Consider the following 23,139-nt stretch of genomic DNA (forward strand, 5'->3'; position numbering starts at 1 on the left):
GCATCCCATAGGTGGCCTTCCGCTCTGCACCCTAATGACCCCTCTTGACAATGCAGATGTAGAGCCTCACTGTCAGATAGTGATATTCACTCTCTCCTACTCTCATATGATCTGGCTCCTCTCTCCTCCCCATCAAACTTCCATATAATTGAATCAATCCCTACTGATCCCTTCAGGGAACCTAGGCCAAGCTCAAGAACTTTATATGCGAACAACCTCATGGTAGTCACCCCCACTCTACCTCCACCAACAGACACCCTTGTTAGTCTCAAATGTGTGCTCCTAAACTGCAGATCGGCTGTTAAACACACTGCAGATATTGCTGATCTCATCCTTGCCTAGGATCTTGACCTTATATTGCTGACCGAAACCTGGCTAAATGACTCAGCCGCTCCTATCCTTGACTTTCTAATGCCTCCCAACTTTGATATAATTAGGTTGGACAGAACTAGCGGTCATGGAGGAGGCATCGTGGGCTTACATCGTAATAATTTATTAGTGAAAGTCATTCATGCCGACCTCCTGTCCTCGTGTGAATACCTATGCATTGATGTGAAGGGGGGCAACAATCACTCATGCTTACTGCACACGTTCTACCACCCCCCTCGCGACAACCTTCCCTTCACAGAACAGTTCATGGACATTATTTCGCCCAACAGGGATTTCCAAGGCACGCAGTTCTTCCTGGGTGACATCAATCTCCACTGGAACGATGTAAACGATGTGCTGGTTAATAGCCTTAAATCCTTCCTACTTGACCTCAACCGTATCCAAATATGCGATAGCCCTACACATACCAAAGGAACCACGTTTTATCATGTCATTGGTAAGTCCAACTCTTTCCGCCTGGGGTTGATCCTCCCATGTGACTGGACAGATCACTATTGCATCACCTTCCTCGTCAATGAATTGGTAAGAGCAAGCAGATCCCAACCTAACATTCCCAAAAAGCTGAAAAGATGTTTAGGGAACATCAACTCACAAGACCTGACTGAGCTCTGTGATAATATCTTGGCCCCCTCTGAACATGTATTATGCCACGACTTGTCAGCCCACTATAACCACGCAGTGCTTAATGTTCTTGACGCAGTGGCACCACTTCAGCTTAAAAGAGTTTCTGCTAAAATCTCCAAACCAGGATTCAATGATAGTCTTAATGCCGAAAAAGAAACGTATGACTTGCAGAAAGGAAGTGGCGAACCTATCCCTCCATGGAACATCTTCTTCACCTGAGATCCTTGCGAAGTTTATACAACAAACGCATCAGATGCTCGAAGGCCATCTTCTTTAGAACTCAACCAGATCAAGCAAAAAAAGTCTGAAAAAGTTGTTTTAACTCATCAAGTCCTAATTCAATAATCATCCTAACCTCTCGGCTCCAATCAAGGGACACTGCTAAACTGTGAAGAATTTGCTGTTTTCTTCAGGGATAAGACTAGCAAGATTGAGTCTGAACTACACCCGGCCAGGGTTCACCTCTCGAGTGGTCCGCTGAACACCCTATGCCCCTCAGAGTCTAACATCTCTGAACATATTCAGCCCTGCCGCCCTAAAAACAATGCATCATGGAGTTTGTTCCAAACTGTGGATGAACCCACTATTCGCAAAATGCTGTTGACCTTGAAACCTTCCAATCACTACAATGACACTCTGCCATCGAACCTGTTTAGGGAAGTGAGATCCGCCTTTCTAACTCTATAGACGATGATCGTCAATGCTTCTTTTTTGCAAGGTGCTATTCTGGATTGCCTTAAATCAGGTCAGGTTCCCCGATCTTAAAGAAACCAAATGCAGATCCCAATGACCTTCTTAACGTTCGACCAATCACTAACATCCCCACCTTGGCAAAAGTTTGGAATATTGTGTGCTTGCCCAACTTTGTCATCACATTGACCATTTCCAACTCCTGGACCAATGCCAATCTTGTTTCTGCCCGGTTCATAGCACAGAGTCGGCGCTAACGCACATCGTGGAAGATGCGCATAGAATGCTGGATCACAATGAGTCATGCATACTGATCTTTCTCTGCCTTTCTTCAGCATTTGACACTGTCAAACATAATTGACTTCCTAGAACACAAGATGGGGCTCCCCGGTCCGGTTTTAAGCTGGTCCTCTTTGTTTGTTCAGAACTGATACCAATGTTTCAAGGTGGACCAATCCTTGTCCCTCCCTGCACCAGTCACCTTGGGTGTTCCACAAGGTTCTGCATGGTCCCCCACACTCTTTAACCTGTACATGGAGCCTCTAACGGAAATTTTTAAATCATCCAGCATTCAATATCATATGTACCTGAAGATCACCACCCCCGAAGACATCCCGTCCCTCAACTCATTCCTGCTGGAAACACAAAGCTGGCTTTGACACGCAATCACCTGAATCTTAATGCTCTAAAAATGGAATTCCTTCTGATCTCACCCCACAACCAATCCCTCATCATGGAACAATTGTTGAATCAGCTGACGGCTCTTAACTGCAGCCACACCTCGTGGACTCAGCATCATCTCTGGGTATCATTCTAGACAAAAGCCTGTAAATGCAGAAGCACATCAGCCTCTCTCACCAAAGGAGCGAACTTTCAACTCAGTTTACTTAGGAAACTCAAACCCTTCTTCCCTGCTCATGACCTCAAGGTTGCAGTGCAAGCATAGGTGATCTCAAAGCTTGACTATGGTAGTGCAGCATTCTGTGGCCTGCCTAGAGCGAGGATACCTCCTCTTAGGGCTACCCTCAATTCCGCTGCTAGGCTTTTAACCGGTACAAAGAAATAGTACCACATCTTTCTGTACTTGCGGGAACCAAATTGGCTTCCTTATGAATCTCGAATCCAGTTAAAAATTGCATGCATGGCTCACAAAGCCATCCACTTCAAAACTCTGCTGTACCTTGCGCAGATACTGGAACTCTCTAGTGGTTCTAGAGCCTCCAAAAGCGCCAGCAACCTTTTGCTTAAACCTCAAAAATTAAAGAAAAAAAGGACCTATAACCGAGCCTTCTCGGGGTTGGTACTGAGGATCTGGAACTCCCTTCCCCCAGAAATCAGGGTGAACCCTTCTACCATCATCTTCAAAAAAGATGTCAAAGGGTTCCTGATAAAGAAATTTCTGCCTTAGCATGGCTCCAACATCGGATTCTGGGTTCATACCCATTGTCTCGGGTTCAGCCACTTGGGTCATGATTAGGTCGGACAATTCTAGACTTTGATTTTGCCTATTGTGTGCCTACTTTTCCCTCAAAAGATTGTTTGACAATTTTAGACTTTGATTCTGTCGATTGGTCTTTTCTGTTTTGTATGTTTATACCCATTGTTGCATAATCTGTAACATACCCTTATGATGCATAATTTGTAAAGCGCTCTGATACCCTCGGTGGTCATGTTCGCGCTATATAAAACTTTCAAAATAAATAAAATAAATAAAGCCTAACCAGGGCACTCATAATAAGCCGCTTTATCTCTCAAACATGTGGTGAAGGGTGCAGATGATGAAATCTTGATGTTCAACCACTCGACTGACAGCTAAAGAGTGTACAAGGGGGAAACATATTTTAGTGGGCAGCAATGCAATGGTTTGAATAGCATTTCGTTTAAAAATGCAAGTACCAAATGCAAGCCCTACCGAGCAACTTAAAACACAGCTGGGGCAAACTGATTCTGAAGTTCATTCAGAAGGTAAATGACGACAAGTAGTTTAAGAAGAGAGCCCTAGCTAAAGTAAAACAAGCAGGCTGAAACAACAGAGATAATCCATCACTGTGTCAAAAATGCGATCTCTATTAGCTAGAAATGCACCAAACTGAAGAAGAAGGGTTCCACCACACAGAATGGATCCAAACAGCTATTCTGGCCGCAAGCAGCAAATATGACCCATTTACTAGAGTACATTGCTTTAGTAGAAAGCTGTCTGGCTAAAAGGAGGATGCTTGAAACCTAGAAGAAAGAGCGAGTTCCAAGTAGGTAAATTCAGAGTCTTTAGACTGGGATGCAGGATCTCTTAATTGCACTACGAAAGAATATCCTCCCAGGGCAGAAGGCAACAAGGCGGAAAGAGACTCAGATGTAGAAAATTATCTTTGCCTAATCAGGTGCAATTAGAATCAAAATAGCACAACTAAATCAGATATTTTTAATGACCCTCTGCAGTACGGGTACAAGACACACATCATAATGCAAGAAATCGAGAAAGCATCACACAAAGAATCCAGTAGAGAAAGCTGACTAGAGATGTACAATGGGAACTTTTTGGTGAAAGTTTTTACAAACAGATATATTTCCAGAAAGCCCTTCACAGGAAGAAACAATATAAGTCCTCAAGTTGAACCTCCCCTTTGTGATTCTGCTAAGGTAATCAGGTGCCAAGCTATATGAGCTGTTAAGAGAGCAATTATTGCCATGCTTGAGGCCCATTACCAGAGCTCCATGGCTTCCTTACTAATGAGAAGCATCCATATTTCTCCTGGCTTATTCATACACTGAACCGTCCAGCTACTGTCTGTGAAGATGTGGGCCTACGTTTCCTGAAGATGTGTAACCTTACTGTTTTGAGGTGGAGAACGTTCATGTGAAGCTTATGCTCTTATGGTGTTCACAGCGCACCAAATAAAAGATTACACCAGCCCTAGACAGATGTACCCATAATTAGAGTCAGTGGTGGCTATTTGTGGTGGAAAGGCTCTCCTATGAACAGATTGAGAAGCAGTGTTTAATAAAGGAGGATAAAGCTTTCCTTTGACTTGCATCTAGAGCCTTTCAAATGAAGTTGGGTACACTGAGAACTATTTTAGTTAATGGAGAACCAAAGACTGTGTAAAAGGTTGGTGCTACCTGAAAGACTGTCCTACTTCAACTCTGGAGAAACAGCCCAATTATACAAGTATGTCTGCATCTAGTTTTGCAAGCTCTTTTGCTAGCTGATCCTCAACTATGTGTATGTCCTTTTAGTTCTTGCCACTCAGGCTATGAATTTCCCCATCTGCAGTGCCTTACTGATGTCCCATATGGTGGTTAGGGAAGTGTCTACAACTTTATTACCTTCAAAGAACTTTGTCACTGCCATCACTGGTTGCGGCTTATTAAATGGGACCCTGACAAGTTTAAGATGGGGCTTCAAGTAGCGAAGTAGACATTCCACCTGCCTGTGTCGATTTATATTTGCGTATGATCTAAGGCCAAGATACCCAACATTTTCACTCACTGAAGGCCTACAAGCAAATTGTGGTTCACAAAAATATAGGGCCCAAATACGATGGTGGTTAGACGAGCATCTGACCACCATTGCAGCAGGAGTAGGACCAATCGATAAGTTGTCTGCGGTTCCACACGTCAAATTATGATGCTACCTCTGTGTAAGCGGTCAGAATCATGGCTTTTTCCATTGGGGCTTGTGCTGTGGCCCAAAGAGGGCCACAGCACAAGCTGCAATGTATAAAGAGACTTTTTTAAACATCCATTCTTCGTGTGCCAGGGATAATGTGGTGCCTGGCACACAGGGTATGGATGTTTTGGTGCCTCCCAGGCCTAATAGCAGAGGACCACTGGGGACGGGGGACCACTAGGAGCCCCAAAAGACCCTTTCCGACAGGCTTTCTATGGTCGTCGGACCACCATGGACAGGCTGTTGGAAAGGGTAATCGGAATCTCTATGGTAGTTCCTGTGCAGATACCTCCCCTATTGTAGGGAATACGATCCGACTGACAGCCCGATGGACTCCTTGAGTGTCGGTTGGTCCCTCCGGCCGATGCGGGCTGACCGACCACATCATAATGCAGTGGGCATGCTCCTCTGGATGTTGGACTGATCCCCACTGCCGGCCTGTTGGTGGCGGTCCAACCTGAATCCTAATCAGGCCCAAAGGTGGGGTGAGTGACCACTGTATGGAAGCGAGTAAACAAGGAAAAATCCATCATGACAAGATGAAGACGTTTTTGACTTTTGGCTGGATGCAACTACTCCAGTGGCACACTGCACACCAGGTGCACACCACCCATCACATAAGATGTAATTTAACGTTACCAGTAAATTGTATTCCCAACGCAAACACCTATTTGTACAGAGGTCTCAATTATAAGTTTGCTCACATTTATTTACTGTAGCAGGCAATTCCTGAATGCGATAAAGTCTGACTCCCTGGAGTTATACCTGCTGAATTTTAACATGTTGAAAATGCATTGAAAGCATTGGGATTTGCACATATTACTGCAGAAAACGCACACATTTGCATGTTATACATGTTATACGTTTAACCGAATTCCCCAGGGAAACGGAATTTGACAGGTTAAACAATTATCATATTTGGGTCAAGGCCACTCATATTGTGAACCTAAGTCGAAGCAGCAGTCACAGTAATAGTGACAGAAGTTGGTGTGATAAAATTTGGAGCAGTTGGAGCAGTGCCAGTGCTGACAGGAGTGATTTCATCTGTGTGTGCTAGCTCGTCAGTTTCCATCTCCAGACCTTCATAAGAGAGATTCTCAGAAAGTATTGCAGCTTGAGCTCTCAATTATCCCAATGAGTTTTAAGTACAATTTACTAAACAGTTAGGGAAGTTGCCAAACTAGGAGCTCTTTTGGAGCAAGAGATATGAAGGAAAGAGACAAGAACAGGAGAAGACTGCCATGAAAAACTCAGTGTTATATCCCCGAGGTAGCCCATGTAGCGAACAAGCATATTTCTTACATTGTCCTCATGAACACACATTTTTCAAGCTGTAACCTTTGGCATACATTTGCTCGCACGTCAATGTTGGATTAGCTTCTCTGAAACTAAACTTGTTTTACATTTTGCTTCACACAACATTATCACAATGACCTGAACATCATGTACAAGGTCTTATTTTATACTGCAGACAAATAACAGCACTATCATCATCCATAGGGCAACAAGACTAACTAGATATCGATAACACCACTAATCTATGCATACATTGAAAGGCTGCTTTCTATTATAAAAGATGAACATACTGATAGATTGTTAAAGGAGGCACTTCCGCTGACACTGAGGTGCCGTGCTTGCTGAGAGTTCACCACACAGCGGCCTGACATCTCGTGAGGGGTGTCCAGCTCATGACCAAGACGGGGATCTTCGCTCTTTCCCATCAGGTAATTGGGTTGGATCGTCCCTTGGGGGGATTTTTGGCTATAAACCTACATACTCTCTAGGTACACTTAGGGTTTGCCTTGCAGGAATACGCTATATTACTGCTTCATTTTTATGCCTGCATATATCCAATTTTATGTAGCCTTTTTGTGCTCAAGTATTTCATGCAAGAATAGCATTGGTTCAATAGATGTTATTGAAAAAGTCCCATTGTGTATTCTCTGCATATTTATCTGAGAACTAGTGAGCACGAGTGACTGAGGAAAAGGTTCTGTACTGTTTCCATGATCCCTGGGGGATCAGGGTTGTCATGTTCAGTGGTTACCAGAAACCATTTGCTCCCTGGTATGGTTAGAGGGCTTATGGTGGCACTGGGAGCTAGCTGGTCAATAGGTCGACATATCCTGTGGGTGTGTCTGGAATCAGTCTTGACACCAAGCCCTTAGTTAATATTGTCAAAATAATGTGCAGGTCCTAAAATTTGGTAGGAACTACACAACATCAGAAGATCGTCATTGCAGATTTAATTTAAAGTGGTTTAGATTCTGGAGCGAGAAAAGGTTGTGAAACCACAGAAATGTATGCCTAAACTTCTGTCTCATTCTTTTCCGGAACATACTGCCTGGGACTTCTAAAAAGAAATACAGAGGGCACATCATCTTTCATTATCTCCAAGTCCAGGTGATGGCGGAGTACCATGCCTCCGCATAGTCACCTGTGATCCCCAGCCCCACCCCCGTGATGGCGGATCGATGCCGGCATGCAGGTCTGCTTATGTACCTGTCCTGAGGCGATGCAGTGATTCTGCGGCTTTGTTCGGCTGTTGGGCTGTTTGGCGGTGAAAATGAAATGATTTTGAGGTCTCTGAGGTGCTCCTACGCTGCGGCTTTCTTTCGCTCCGAGGTGTGGGCGTTCCTGACTCCGGCATTTGTGCCCGTCCGAGCTCTCCTGGCGGGGTGGGAGCCTGCGGCAGGTGAGAGGGGAAAATGGAGGGAGAGGCTGATCGAAGGCTGCAGGCTGCCGCGGCGGTGGCGTCTGTGCTGTGCTGATTTGTAGCCATAAACTGGAGGATTAAAGGAGCTGATAAAGCGCTGCATATAATATCCTGCATAGTATGCTGCCTTGAAGAAAGTGTGGAGACCTGTCAGCCAAACTGAATTTTGTGTACAGTGTTCTGCTTTTGGGACTGTAGACTGCTCATGTGTTCCGGCGGTTAGTGAATCGGCCATAATTCCTGAGGCATTTTCTAGAGTATGTGGAGCCTCTCTGGAATGGACAGTGTCCTTTATTTGTAAATGGCTTGGCCCCGAGATTGAGCTTGAGTTTGAGCTGGGGTGGCAATGGAAAACTTACAGTCTGTCTAAATGCAACGGCTGAGGGGGGGGGGGGGGGGGTTTGCGCCCCTGTTGAGGTTTATAAGGATGTCGCCCTGCGGTGGTACCTGTAGAGTGAAGTCAGGACATCTGGGCAGTCAAAGCAGGAATTAACTTAAGCAGAGTACAGGGGCACAGGAGAAAATAGGCAAATTGTTAAATGCACGGATTAAAGCTAGAACTCGCTGGCTGGCAAAAGAAGCAAAAGAGGCAGCCAAGATGACGGGCAAGGAATCCCCTGGGAAGCCACCCAGGGTTAACTTCACATTCAAGCGCTCAGATGAGCAAGAGGCACCCTCCATGGAACGTTTAAATCAGACCAGTCTTTTAGCAAACACGATACTGGATGATATGAACGAGATAATTGCTAGTCCAGAAATATCTCAGTCGGATAATACTGGATCTAACGGCCCTAAAAAAGAAAATACTGCTGCTGCCAAGATGCCAAAGCAATTCCCTCTTTTTATTAAAAAAATTAATGCGCAAACTCCTGCAAGTCCTGTTCGAACTCTGCAGCCTACAGGTGAAAACTTAGGGTTTAGTCAATCTGGGACTATCTCATCACAAGTAAAGCCGGTTATAGCTGGCCCTGCTATAGCCGGCCCTGGGTTAAATACCGCACCGCTGCCGGGTCTGATACTCTACCAAGACGAGAAGTCATCGTTGCTGATTGTGCAAAAGGACCCCTGTCCTGGAAACATCGAATCAACACAAGGCTATAACCAGTCTAAGGGTAGCTTTAACATCCTCGATCCTTCAAAATCAAATCCTCTTTTTGCTGAAACCCATATACACTGGTTACCTGCCCACCCCTTTCCTAACTCTACGCTGCCACGTACAATTCTTCTAAATTTTACAGACTGTCGCATAAAAGAAACAATACTATCTAAAGCGATTCAGCAAAGACAATTTGCAGTTAATGCAACAACTAAGTGCCGGATTATTTCAGATATGTCAGCAGCGGCGGCGCGCAGGAGGAAGGAATTTGTGAAAATTCTCCATCTATTCAAAGCCAAAGGTGCCCAGGCCACTATTGCTCAACAATCCAAATTGAAAGTGTTGGTGAAAGGCAAATTCTATATGCTGTCAGATTTAGATGAAGCTCAGGAATTGCTGAAGGAAATTTCACAGGGCCATAAGGGGTGAATGAAAGGAATGGATATAATGAAGCTCTAAGAATCTGGAGTAATCAATTATTCACTAAATGCTTTGAACGAATTACTAAATGTTACTCGATGTTAAACATGCCAAGGGTTTTTGCACATTATGCACTGCGGGGGCGGGGGAAGAAGGAGGGGTCCTAGGGGTGTAACAACAGGACACCCGAGTTGTTAGGGGAAAGGGAACTGTGGCTGGCGTGGGGGAGGAAGGGGCACAGGGGTAGGCATAGGCATAGTATCGGCATAGGAGCACTATGGGGGGGTTATGCAGGAGGGTTCACTTTTCGGGGGGAGGGTTACAGCATAAAAAGGGGGAAAATGAAGCCTGTTATTTTTCAAGTTTGTGTTGATTATATGCATCTCCTGACTAAAATGACTCTAGGTAAGATGGTGGGTGGGTTAAAGTTTTGGTTTTGCTTTATTTATGGCTAATAAGCACCTGTTGAAAGTAGTTTCATTTAATGTTAACGGTCTGAATAATCACAAATAAATACGTGCAATTGAAATGTGGTTAAAAACTGAAAATCCGGGGGTGATTGTCTTGCAAGAAACCTATATTCAGACCGTAAAACTTCCAGAATTTCCAATGTTTAGATCTTGGGCAGCTTATAGGGGATTTTCGTTGTCCTCGGCCTCTCATAGAGGGACTGCCATATTTGTGAGCAAAAATCTACAAGCTGACTATGTTAATTTTGGTAAAAATCAACATGGGCACTGGTGTTGGGTTACATGTTCATTTAGAGAAAGATATAGACCGTTAACATTTATTAGGTTTTATGCACCAGTGGAAGACAGTCCTAAAGCCTATGAGGAATTGTGTCAATCTTTGATTCAGGTTCCCGGTGACAGAATTGTAGGGGGGGACTTTAACATTCTTATGAATCCTCAATTCGATTCTCCGGTGCAAGGGAAAAGACAGGCAAAACCGAAGGCTTTTATGGTTTTGCAAAATTATGGAGCTATTTTAGATCTGCATGACCCCTGGCGAGCAGCGTTTCCTTTGAAAACTCAGTACACGTGTTGGTCGGGTCGGTTTCATTCTTCTTCCTGCATTGATTTTGTTTGGGTTTCTCAGTGCTTACATTTATTTCAGCAAAAATTCTTTTATAACGGGTTCTCCGATCATGCAATGCTGGCACTGGAGATAGACTTGGGGATTGGTGCTAGACTCAAGAAGCGTTGGATATTAAATAGACAATATTTCAATGATGAGGACTGGGTGAAATCTATAGGGTCAGAAATCGAATAATTTCTAATCCGGAATAATCAGTCTGCTTCAATAAATGTAGTCTGGGACTCACTCAAGGCTTTTATTCGTGGGTTAATTATTGGAAAGGATGCAGCAATTTCAAAAAAAGTTAGGGAGGATAAGAAAAATCTGGAATATACGATTCAAGTACTCCACGAGGCCTTTTTACATAATTCCTCTGTTTCTAACAAAAGCCAGCTCGATCAGGCCAAACGTGAACTAAGTTCTGCTTATTATGCTCAAGGTGAAACTGTTTTTCAACAGTGTAGTCAGAAGGCATATGAGGAGAGCAATTTCACAGGCAGACTCTTGGCGTGGCAGGCCAGGGAGCAGGCGGCCGCAAATCAAATTAAAGCATTAACTTGCCCCTCGACTGCCTCGTGTACAGAGGACCCGGTGAAAATTGGGGAAATAATGCTCAATCACTACGAGTCCATTTATGGTAAGCTTCAGACGGTGGATGGGCTATTATTGGAAAAATTTCTCTATGACAATCAACCGCCAATACTCTCGGAAATAGAGAAATTACTATGGCTAATCCCTTTTCTATGAAAGAGTTGGAGGATGTTGTCAAGAATTTACCTAATGGTAAGGCCTGTGGTCCAGATGGGATTCCATCAGAATTTTATAAAGTTTTTTTTGGCTCATTTTCAGATTTTTTTTCAATTGGTAAATTCTATGTTAGAAAGAGGAGTGTTCCAGAATCCTTTAGATAGGGGAACATAGTGAGCTTTGTGAAGAAAGGCAAGAATAGTAGGGATCCTAATTCCTATTGCCCAATAACGCTGCTAAATTCTGATTACAAAATTGTCACCAAGCTTTTGTCACTCAGGTTTAATCAGCATGCGGCAAATTTGATCCATTCGGATCAAAATGGTTTTATCACTGGCAGACAATTAGTTACGAACACACACTTTTTGTCAAAAGCCTTGGATTATTTTGATATACAGAGGATACCAGCTTTAGTTTTATTGTTAGATGCCGAGAACGCTTTTGACCTTGTGGTATGAGAGACATTGTTCACAATCTTTCAGCATTTCGGTATTCCATTGCAGATTATATCTGTGATCCTTAATCTTTATGCTGATGCTGTAGCTAACGTAGCTATCAATACGGCTGTGGCAGGGACGCTCAAAATTAAATGAGGCACAAGGCAAGGGTGCCCTTTATCGCCAGTTCTATTTGCCTTTTTTATCGAGCAATTGGCGATAGCAATTAGGAACTGTGCTGATATTTGTCCCCCAATTCCATCAATGCCAAAATTGAAATTGTATGCAGATGACATCATGCTTATAATTAAACCAAAAATAGAGGTCCAAGCCAAAGTCTTCCAACTTTTTGAAGACTTTGAGGCCTTAGGTGGCTATCGTATTAATAAAGGAAAGACCGAAGTTTTGCAATGCGGGAGGGTAGCTTTAGATCTGCACACGGATATTCCTACCTCTCTCAATACTAATACCTTGGGGTATTTTTTACTGAATCTGTCAGTGATTTATATCAATTGAATTTTGCTCCTCTTCTTAGGAAAGTTCAGGGTTTGTTTTCTCGGTGGAGCTTTCTGCCTCTTTCTACTTTGGGGCGAGTGGCCCTAATTAAAATGTCTGTTCTTCCGTTATTTAATTTTCTTTTTTCTACTATTCCATGCACTTTATCAGGTTCCTTTTTCACTCAGGTAGAGTCTATGTTTACAGCCTTCCTCTGGGCAAAAAAACAAACTCTCGTATAGCACTCAGCACTTTATATGAAGATCTGGATCAGGGAATGTTAGCTCTCCTAAATCTTAGGGATTATTACCATGCGTATTTTGCACAATATTTATCTAGATTTAAATTTTCACCGCAATCTAACTTCTTTTGCAATAGCTTGATGAATGCAATGTATAAAGACAGTCAAATTCATTCCCACTTGTTGATTTTTAGATCCCCGAAACTTGTTCGTTATAAGTGCCTTCACTGGTTTCTTAAAAAACAGCAGGCTATGTTCAAAATATATTCAATCCCTGTAATTAATTCAGCTACATTGTTAGAAGGGATCCTGCCTCTGGCGGGGGTTAAACAATCATTACATCTTGCGTCAAAATGGGCAGCGGCCGGATTCGTTAAAGTTCTGGATTTCTTGAGAAATGGGAAATGGATGACTATAGCTGAAAAGTCACACTTGATTTTTAATGATTTTATTTTGCTAAGTTCATACAGTATACTGCATACATTTTTTTCAGCAATAGATGTTTCTTTTTTGGTTTAACGGAACCAGCTGGTTGATGAACTACTAGTGAGGGCATCGGATAAAAAGCCAGGTGCCTGGGAGAAATACCTAGCCTCAATCAAGGGAGTGGATCTCGAGCCAAAGACAATTAAAAAATGGTCGGATCATGAAAATTTAGAGATGTCATCTCATGTTTGGTCAACTATTAATAAACTCAACTTTAGTATATTGAGAGGGGCGAATTGGCGAAGGATGCTGTTTTTCAGCAAATGGTTACTGTATCGAACTCCCTGTTCTCTATCAGAAATGTATGCATGGTTATGGCCTTGTATCTCTCCCCATCCGCTCGCATTGCCATAAATGGCTCATTATCGGATCTATTTGACCTGGAACAGGGGACCAGACAGGGCTGCCCCATCTCCCCGTAACTCTTCCTCCTTGCAATGGAACCCCTTATCGCTGACATTAAAAAGAACAACAACATTAAAGGAGTGAGTTTTGGATATACCCGAGTTAAACTAGCCGCGTATGCGGATGACATCCTGATAGTATCTGAATCCACGGAACCCTCCATCGCCGCCTTGATGTCCACCATTGAATCATACTCCACCCATTCAGGGTATAAACTCAGCCGGGAGAAATCGGAGGTCAAACCTCTGAACATCCTAACCACTAAAGACATGCTGGGGAATTCTGGGCTCTGCTGGCAATCAGGATTTGTCAAGTACCTGGGGATTGAATTTGGGGACTCCCTTTTGGAAACCCTTCAACAAAATGAGAAGACTACCTTAACTAAAATAAAAAACCAGCTGGAAGGATGGTCCCCTCGCTTCATCACATGGTGAGGCAGAGTAGAGACCATCAAAATGATGATCTCCCCCCTGGTGAACTATTTTATTTCAATGCTTCCCCTAACCCTCACCCAAGATTTCTTCCACAAACTTGACCAAACTCTCGCCAACTTCTTATGGAAGGGGAAAAATGCGAGGATCAGCATTAAAAAATTACGATTAGACAAGTCATTAGGAGGGGTCAACCTATCGGACTTCAGGCACTATGAGACCGCTTTCCTAGCGAGACAATGTGCCCACTGGTTAGCCCCCGAGGAGAACTACACCCCGGTTTGGCTGGAAGTCGAACAAGCAATCCTAAACGGAATCACCCCCGCTGCGGCCCTCTCACTCAATCTAAACATGTTATCCCATTCAAAATCAATCTTTGTAACACCAAAGCAGCACTTCTTAAAATCTACAAATTTCTAGATCATAGCATTAGCCGCTCAGGTTGGGAGTCTTTATGGTATAATCGATCCATACTATACAAGGGCAAACCTCTGCAGAACTCGCAGTGGGTTAAGAAAGGCATCTTCTTCCCTCACCAACTATTCAAGGGGTCATACTCTATCCCGTTCAGAGACCTACAAAATGCGTATAGTCTTGCGCCTCTTGAGTTCTACACCTTCTTGAATATAAAAGCCGCACTCTCTAAAGCGAAACTCTCTCTAACACCACCTTCCCTCCCATCTTACCTCAGCAGGTTAAACAGACTAGGACACCAAGTGTCCCATCTCTACAAACTTATTCGCCCCCAACAGACCAACCTCACCGCACCACTCACACAGTTCTGGACTGAATTGCCATCTAGACCAATTTCGGAAGCAGACTGGACCAATACCTGGGAGTCTTGCATGCAACACAAAATTAGCCCGACTTTATCCCAGACCAAATATTGGTTCCTCCATAAAACCTTCTGGACTCCGGCGCGTCTCTATGCTCATAACATCACCCAGGACGCCTTCTGCTGGAACTGTAAGCGGGCGGAAGGCGACCTAGCACACATTATTTTGCATTGCGACTGTGTACCCCCCTTCTGGGACAAGATATTTGACTTTATCAGTAAACTTTTCCCCATCTCCCCGTCCAGAGATCTGCCGTACCCAGCCTTCGGATTCACTCTAGAGCCCTCCCTCCACACCGACGACAGGGCACTACTTGATCTCATGCTCACTGCAGCTGTTAAAATTGTCCCTAGTAATTGGAAGGACTCTAGCAAAGCTACCTTTGCTTGCTGGCTCAACTGGATAATTAGCCTCAGGGGTGCGGATAACATAGCCCTCCAACAATCACCTTGGCGCCCCCCTATGAGAAGGATGTGGTCTACCCTAGACAGTTATTTCACCACCCATAAACCACCTTAGGTATTCTCTCCCCCCCGAAGCTCTTGGCCTGTTCTGACACCACCTCAACCCGACAGTGTGGAATTACCCTGTTAGATCATTGCACTCTACCTATAATTTACCAGATAAGCCGACTAATGATGTTTGTATGACCGATGATGTATATATAATGATGTATGTATTATTATTATGTAACCTACTGCATATTACGTTTTACCCCTCTCGCTCTATTGTAATGTACTGTTCTTCTGTAACAATGTATGTCTTTAAGTCTGTACTACTTGTATTTTATTTTACTTTATACTGAAGCATCCAATAAAAATGTATTTGAATAAAATAAAAAAGAAATGAATGCCAACCAATCTTCTCAATGTTTTCGCTGTATGAATTATCCATTAGCTAATTGGTCTCATATTATGTTGAGTTGTCCCAAAATTCATAAGTTTTGGGTAGATCTATTTAGCTATTTGGAGTATGAATGTAACATCAAATTGACAGTGAATGACAAATTAATTCTTTTTGGGTATGATCCTGATCTTCTGCTCACGGATCCAATGATAAGATTCATATATATAGCAATGGCAGTAGCTAGGTCGCTTTTATTGCAAACATGGCGAACAAATTTGATTCCCTCTGTTTTGGAGGATCACTGACATAATATTGACTACAAAAATATAGGCATTTAAAATATCGACTCCAAAATATCGACTACAAAAATATCGAAGTCCTATCTACAAACAGATAAGTACAAAAATATTGAATCAAAAATATCATTTAAAAATATGTACTTTGTAAAAATATCGAATTTATTAAAATTAATGTAAAATTAAAAAAATATTAAAAATAAATAACTAAAATATACTTAAAAATACTTAAAATTATTAAATAATTAATTTAAGTTATAAAAAAAATTTATTTGCTAAAACATATATATATTAACATAATATTATAAAAAAATATACAATATTATTACCGTAGCATAGCAAGAGTGTTAAAATTACTATTCCCACTCCAAAGAGTGCAACAGTAGGGAAAGCGTTGGATAGCGTAGGGGTTAAAATTACTATTCCCACTCCAAAGAGTGCAACAGTAGGGAAAGCCTTGGATAGCGTAGGGGTAAAAATTATTATTCCCTCTCCAGTGGGTGCAACAGTAGGGAAAGCGTTGGATAGCGTAGGGGTAAAAATTACTATTCCCACTCCAGTGAGTGCAACAGTAGGGAAAGCGTTGGATAGCGTAGGTGTTAAAATTACTATTCCCACTCCAAAGAGTGCAACAGTAGGGATAGCATTGGATAGCGTAGGGGTAAAAATTACTATTCCCACTCCAGAGAGTGCAACAGTAGGGAAAGTAAATAGTTCATATCATATTTAAAAAAAATATGAATTAATATCTATAAAAAAATAATTAAAAGTAATTATCAATTTAATATAATATAATAATTATTCAATTAAAATTACAAATTAAAATTAATTATTACAATTAGTTACCTATTAATACAAGTTAATTACAAATTAACAATTAATGAATTCACAATTAAAAATTAATTAGCAATTAATTCAAATTAAATACAAATAAATACATTGAATTATTTATTTAATTATAAATAAATTACTTCCCACCCTATTCCTCTATAAACCCAAAACCCGCTACAGAAAATAAATTAGTAAAATTAACATAATTAGCAATTAATCAATTAAATAAAGTTAATTGGCAATTAAAATTTAATTAATTACCCATAAAAAATTAATTAACAAATAATTCTAAATAAATACCAATAAATAATTTTACATATTTAAATAATTATGAATAAATTACTTCCCACCCAATTCCCCTATAAACCCACAACCCGCTACATAAAATAAATTAGTAAAATTAACATAATTAGCAATTAATCAATTAATTAAAAATAATTGCCAATTGAAATTTTATTAATTACCAAATATAAATTAATTAACAATTAATTAAAAATGAATACCAATAAATACATTTACATATTTAATTAATTATAATTAAATTACTTCCCACCCTATTCCCCTATTAATCCACAACCCGCTACAGAATTAAATTACGCAAAAATTTAAAAAACAACATTCATTATTTAGAATAAATGATAACATAAATACACACTTTTCACACATATAATAACATAAAAACACTATAAAAAAATTCGATATTAGTAAAGATTTGATAATTTTAATAACCTATATTATATACTTCGATATTTTACCTTTCTATATTTTTAACATTCAATATTACATTACTTACCTTAAAAACGATATTTTCGATGTCTATATTCTGTCCATTCGATATTTTGTCCATTCTATATTTTAAACTCGATATTAAGTCCATTTGATATTTTTTACTCGATATTTTGACTGTTTACCGTTTTGGAATGGGGTCATAAGATGAAAATAGTTAAGAAAAGTGAACGCATTTTTGCATTACGGGTGGGAGGTATTAAGAAATTCAACAAGGTATGGGGTATTTATTTTGATTAAAACAGGGTTGAGAGACTGTCTTTTATATGCTTAAGTAGGCAGGTTTGGGGTTCTGGATTCTATTATTGTGTAAATGCATTTATTGATCCTTGCTGTGTGTATTAATTCTTGTTTGCCCTAAGGGAGATTTAGTAATGGTTTAATGATGCATAGATCTTATGTTTATGTTAAAAATTTCTGGCTTCAATAAAATTGTAAAAAAATTAAAATAAAAAATCTTTCATTATCTCATCTTCAAAAATAATGTACCATGATTTAGGATTATTTATCTGGATAATCACTTGCAAAATTAACCACTGCCTACCTCTCAACTGAAAATCTGTAAAAGCATGGGGACCCGGGTGGGAAAACTTAAAAAGAGTAATGAATGCGACCTTAACTGTGGCCTGGCAGTGGTGCCATGAGGTTGAGTTCCCTCACCTCCAATTGGAGCTGGGGAACTGCAAGTATAGAGAGGCGGAAGCACTGCCAATTTATGGCAGTACACCCATTCCACCAATCTCTAAATGTCCACCCAAGTTGTTTTATAAAAGTTTCACATTAGGTTTGTATGTATTCTTGTTGAAGTCAGAATCTTTTTTTGATCAAGGAACCAAGATCTTATGAACTATGAACGTCTTCAAGACTTGCACTCAGAAAGCGATGTTAATTAAGGAATGCAAGTTTCATCTCATAGAGAAAGCCAAACATCTAGATGTATTTTAATGTGATTAGGCAAACAGACGAAAGATCAATCCTACAAAATCTAGGAATGACTGCCATTGTTTTCAGATTCCTGATATCCCACAAACTCTTTTGTCTTCGGAATTTGCTTACTCATTACTACACTCTTCTCACATAGCAAATGGTAAACCATAAAAATCTCATACAAAAGTTTATGTATTATTTCATGTTGAAATAATTTATTGATCACAAAAGAAATGTTTGTCTGGAAAATTATCTGATTAATCGAGTAACATCCAAAGGCATATTCGGAACAAACAACTCACTCAACTGACTTTCTAGAAGACAATATATATTAGTTGTGCTAGTTTAATAAGTTGTTTCCACTAGCCTAATGAGTGAATATATGTACAGAATAATTGCCAAAACGTTTACAATGTAACACTCTTGCTGTGAGATGTAAAGTATTAAAAAGCACATAGAAAAATATATGAAACAATTTGGGAGAGGTGAGGTAAAATTCCATTTAAAAAACTGCTAAAATCTTCTCCTTTTTATGATCACTCAGTGGTAAACTTCTCATTCATTCACTTGAAACAAGTAAACGTTTCGACCCTAGTGACTGCACATTAAAGGGTTATTGTCAGGGCAAACTATATTTTAATGAACACAACTGCTGTAGTGGTATTGAAGTTCCCCTGTGGTAAAATACCTCAGCCAGGTTAGATCATGCTGTTTCAGTAGAGCACTTTATGTGAAAATTCCCCACTACAGCAGAGATTAACTCTAATTTTGAGAGTGGACACCCACATGGCTGGTGAGTGGAGGCACAGTCTCTGTTCGGTCTAGATGTATGACAGCCTGTCCATCTAATTCTGGTTGAAGTAGTAGTCATGCAGGAAATACACCTAAAGGTTTAATCTCCATGAGATGTGGCCACCAAGATGGCCGACAAGACACGTTCCTAAGAAGCTCCCTGTCTGCCCTGGCCTAACCCTTTGGAATCCTGCCACCTGTAAGCTGGAAGCTGTACCATCAATTTGAGAGCTTGAACCTGAATCACCCCTACACACGTGGGCGGCCTTTCAGTCCTGGTGCTGATGCCCTGGCACCAAAAACCTTCACTGTACAGGACTGACTTGCATGTGGCGGAGTGGGCCCAGACACTAAGTGGCATCTCCGGAGGTATGGGGATGCAAGGCAGGTGGCCTCTTCTGAGAGTTACAGGTGTTCCCTTGACCATGTGTGGGCAACCTGTGGGCTTGGCAGTCCTAAGGCCGAGAGGACAGAGGAGGCTCCCTCTCTCCCTTTTGCCCTGAGGTGCTGGCGGATCATGGAAAGAGAGTGTTGTGGATCGCTGGGCTTCTCTGCAACGGGCCTGTCTTCTGTGCTGTGACAACTGGGAGTTCCGAGTGGACCAGCCCTGCCTGCTCAGATTCTGAATCAGGCATTGGCAGCCCACCCCTCTCCTCCTTGCTGATCCAGTGAACCTCTGGGATTGCCGTCTGTGATTGGACCGTGAGGCTGGGGTAAAACGAGCTTAGACAATGCCAGCTGCATTGTCTAAAGCTCTCACTTGTTGGTAATGCAGGGGGGTCCCTGGTGATCAGGTTGTCTTAGGCATTGGAGGCTCACCATATTCTATGGATGGTAATACTTGTTACCTGCCGGACTCGTTGCAAGATTGGACACCCCCCACCGCTTCCTTCTCTCTTGATTGTACAACTGGAGGTCCTCCATCTGCGAGATGCTATTTTTGATGGCTGCCCTGTGGTCCTTTTGGTGGGCACCAGCCATCTAACCCTCCATCAGTTTATGGGACGTGCCCCCTGATTGCAAGAGGGCATCTTCTTTTTATGGACCCCACCTGACTCATGGACTTCTGCTTGGGCCTCATGGGTGACAGGCAGGTCTGGATGCTCGTACTGGGTGGAGGCCCTCAATATGGATAAAAATAATTTTTATGAAAGGATGCAGGACTTACTGGAGGATAGTCCCGGGACTCCTGTGATCTGGGCTGGAGACTTCAGCTGTGTCTTGGATGGTAAATGGGTCGCAACCCACCAAGGCTGGGAACTAAGCCACTGATGACTGGCTCACTTGCTACTTGCTACAACCATATGAAATCTGGGGGTTTTGGATGGATGTCGAGTGCTTCACCCAGAGGGCTGGGAATACACCTGTCATTTTCTAAGGCATAACACTTATAGCCACCTGGACCACATATTGGTGGCAGGTGTAGCCCTGTGGGCTTGAGCACGATTCCACACCTGGGGTGGTTCCTCTCTGATCATGTCCCGGTATTGCTCCAGTTGAGGTGAGGTGTTGGTCCTTGACTGGTTCGAAGTTGGCACATGCCCTTTGAGCTCCTGATAGATGCAGTATGCAGGATCTCACTTGTGACCACACTTACTGACTATTTGGAGGCTAACTGGGGAAACGCCATCACCAGAGCTAGTGAAAGAAAGGCTCCTAAGGCAGTCTTGAGAGGGACAATCATTTGTGGGGTCTGAAAGTAAATGGAGGCTGACATTAAGGTGCAAGATCAATCCCTGGTGGAGCTTCATAATTTCAAGTTGGATTCAGCGTAGGGGTGAGCCATGGTGATTAGCACTCAGCGTCCCCTTCAGGGCAAAGTGGGACACCATGGATCAGGGTTCTCTATAGTTAATCCTGGACGGCCAGATCTGGCATGGATCCGGCCCTCCAGGTCCAACTTTGGAGAACCCTGCTCTGGACAAATGTACTCTTAAGATGTTTTGCCAATGATTGCAAAGGGAAGGGTGATAAGTCTGGTAGGCTTCTAGCTTGGATCCTTAGGTGCGAATTAGAGCCCCCCCATCCTGTGTCTCCGTGCCCCAGATGGTACACTGGTGACAAGCAGGCAGGAAATTCTTTGTATCCTTGGGGTGTATATCCATACTGTGTACAGAGCAGGAGGGGTGGGTGGTCTGGGAGTGCTGAAGATGTTTCTTGCAGGTGTGGGTCTGCTACACCTGGCACCAGAGTGTGTGTGAGAACTAGATGGGGATATCACCCTGGAGGAGTTGGGAGTGGCTCTCAGTGATTTTAATAAATCTAAGGCCCCCAGTAGGGATCTATTCCCTATTGAATTCCTGTAGACTTATTCCTCTGAACTTAAGGGAACATTATTGGAAGTTCTTACAGAGGCACAGAGAGGTGGATCCACCCACCCTCCATGCATGAGGGTATAGTTTGACTCATGCTAAAACCAGGGGGGACACAGAAGACCCCTCTTCATACCGGCCACTCACCATGCTTAATTCAAATGGCATGGTTCTCTGTAAGTTGTTGTTGATGATACTATGGGGGTGTGATACGAGGACTGGTGCATGAAGACCAATGTAGGTTCAAGCTGGCTTGCAGTTGGTGCTTAATCTCTGCCGGCTCAAGCATGTGCTTCACAAATTCATTGCTGACAACTGGGAAAAGCTCTTGTATCTATAGACCTGGAGAAGCCTTTGATACTGTGGAGTGGGATTATCTGATGGCGGTGCTGCGGGGGATGGGGTTTGGGTCTATCTTCTATGACTTTTGAAGCTGCTGTACACAGAACCCATGATGCGTGTTAAGATCAGAGGTGAACTATCAAAGGCCTGGTTAGCAAGGGACCCACGTCTGGGCATACCCTGCCAACTTAGGGCAAACAAAGCAAAATCAAAGGGGATGATGGACGGAGTGTTGAACATTGCAAGCACTCACCCCCAGTCAACTGATCTGGGTTTAATCCATCATCATTCTTTAGCTCACTCCGCTGAGTTGGCAGGGTATGCCCAGACGTGGGTCTCTTGTTCACTTTGCCACTGGATTCAAGCTAGACTGGCTGATGACGGTTGATTAGCCAGAAACTGGTCCCAGGCTGCTTGTTTCTGGTCCAGGGAAGACATGGCTTGGCAGTTCGGGCTGGACTGTTCCCATGAGGCACAGGGTTAGACTGATTTGCATATGGCCATTTCTGAACAGGGGTGGTGGAGTGAGCTAAAGAATGATGATGGATTAAACCCAGATCAGTTAACGGGGGATGAGTGTTTGATTTGCTCAAGCGCTCCGTCTATCATCCCCTTTGGTAAAAACTGGAACAAACGGCACCACAGCCCTCACAGGTTTTATGGAGATTAATTAAATGGGGGAAGTGAAGTCACGTAATTACTCTCTTTTATAAGTATTTTAAGGGGGACGTGATGCAACCTCCCTATAAGGCCAGGCAAGCATGGGAAGCGGATCTGGGGAACTCATCGCATATATGGACTGGGTGCATGCCTGCTAACTTGTGAGAACAGTGTCCTGTAATAACAGGTTTAAATTACTGCACTCTAACTCTTTGCACCTCACATATGTAACCCCTTACCAACTCATCAAGATGGATCCCACTAGGGCAGTGAGATGTGCATGGTGTGGGGTGGTGAGGGACTCCTTTCTGCAACTTGCCTGGGCCAGTACTATAGTTCAGGTATTTTTGGAGAGAGGTGGTTCCTAGGATAGAGGCAGCGACTGGCATCAAGTTTCCCCTTGCACCCAGGGCCTGCCTGCTGGGTATGGTGAAGAAACCTAACAGGCGGAAGATCCCATACAGACTCTCCCAGCTTGTACTTTTGCTGGCTAAACAAAATGTGGCCATTGGATGGCTGAGAACTAAACCGCTGCAGATCTCCTTTTGGTTTAGGGATTTACTTGTGTGAGGGGAGGTGGAGGAGCAAC

The 23,139-nt window shown here is 42.5% G+C and overlaps 1 protein-coding gene across 1 annotated transcript in view; it reads right to left on the reverse strand.

Moving 5' to 3' along the window:
• Window positions 1–23,139, reverse strand: part of LOC147748201 (uncharacterized) — a 334,565-nt gene that overhangs the window by 290,378 nt on the left and 21,048 nt on the right. The gene's annotated exons all lie outside the window — the stretch shown is intronic.

Source organism: Lissotriton vulgaris, chromosome 1_1 (assembly GCF_964263255.1).
Source record: "Lissotriton vulgaris chromosome 1_1, aLisVul1.2, whole genome shotgun sequence".
Classification (NCBI taxonomy): Eukaryota; Metazoa; Chordata; class Amphibia; order Caudata; family Salamandridae; genus Lissotriton; species Lissotriton vulgaris.